A 648-nucleotide genomic window follows, 5' to 3' on the forward strand; every position below is an offset into this window, starting at 1 on the left:
TAGTGTGTGTGAGATTTACTGCAAGCGTTGAATGTGTTCTTTTGTTAGTCGTTTATGTGTTACTACTCCCGTCTGACTGTTTTTGTGTATATTTACTGCATATATATATATTCAGTTGTTTTTAGCTTCTCTCCAACCAGAGAGCAGGCATCTGGCAAACTGGCATCATATGCTGCTAGGAATGAAGTTGAATTTTTACCTCACTGACGCGCGGTAAAAAAAAAAAGCAAATCTCTTATGGGGTGAAGAATTTTAACCGGTGTTAAATAACATAATAATAGATTTTAAAATGCGCTTTGACTGACGAATTTGATTAAATAACGGAGATCAGATGCTAATGCACTAACTATTTGACAAAACATCGCTAACAAAGTGTTAGCGATGTTCATCAAGCGGGCCGCTTTGAACCCCCTAGCAGGCCAGTTTTGGTCCCGCGGGCTGTATGTTTGACACCCCTGCATTAGTTTCAGTAGGAGACAGGCCTAGACCGCAGGCAGGCCAGTGAAATCCAAACACTGTCTGCAAAGGCAAATTTTTTTTTCTTAGTAAAAGTTAAAGTCTTTCAACTTAATAAATCTCTCTTATGCAATTTATATAAACGGGCCAACTTTTCTGGAAAATTGGATTGGTCTTTTAAATAACGACGCT

This window comes from Cynoglossus semilaevis, chromosome 20, assembly GCF_000523025.1.
Source record: "Cynoglossus semilaevis isolate Cse_v1.0 chromosome 20, Cse_v1.0, whole genome shotgun sequence".
In the NCBI taxonomy this organism is placed as follows: domain Eukaryota; kingdom Metazoa; phylum Chordata; class Actinopteri; order Pleuronectiformes; family Cynoglossidae; genus Cynoglossus; species Cynoglossus semilaevis.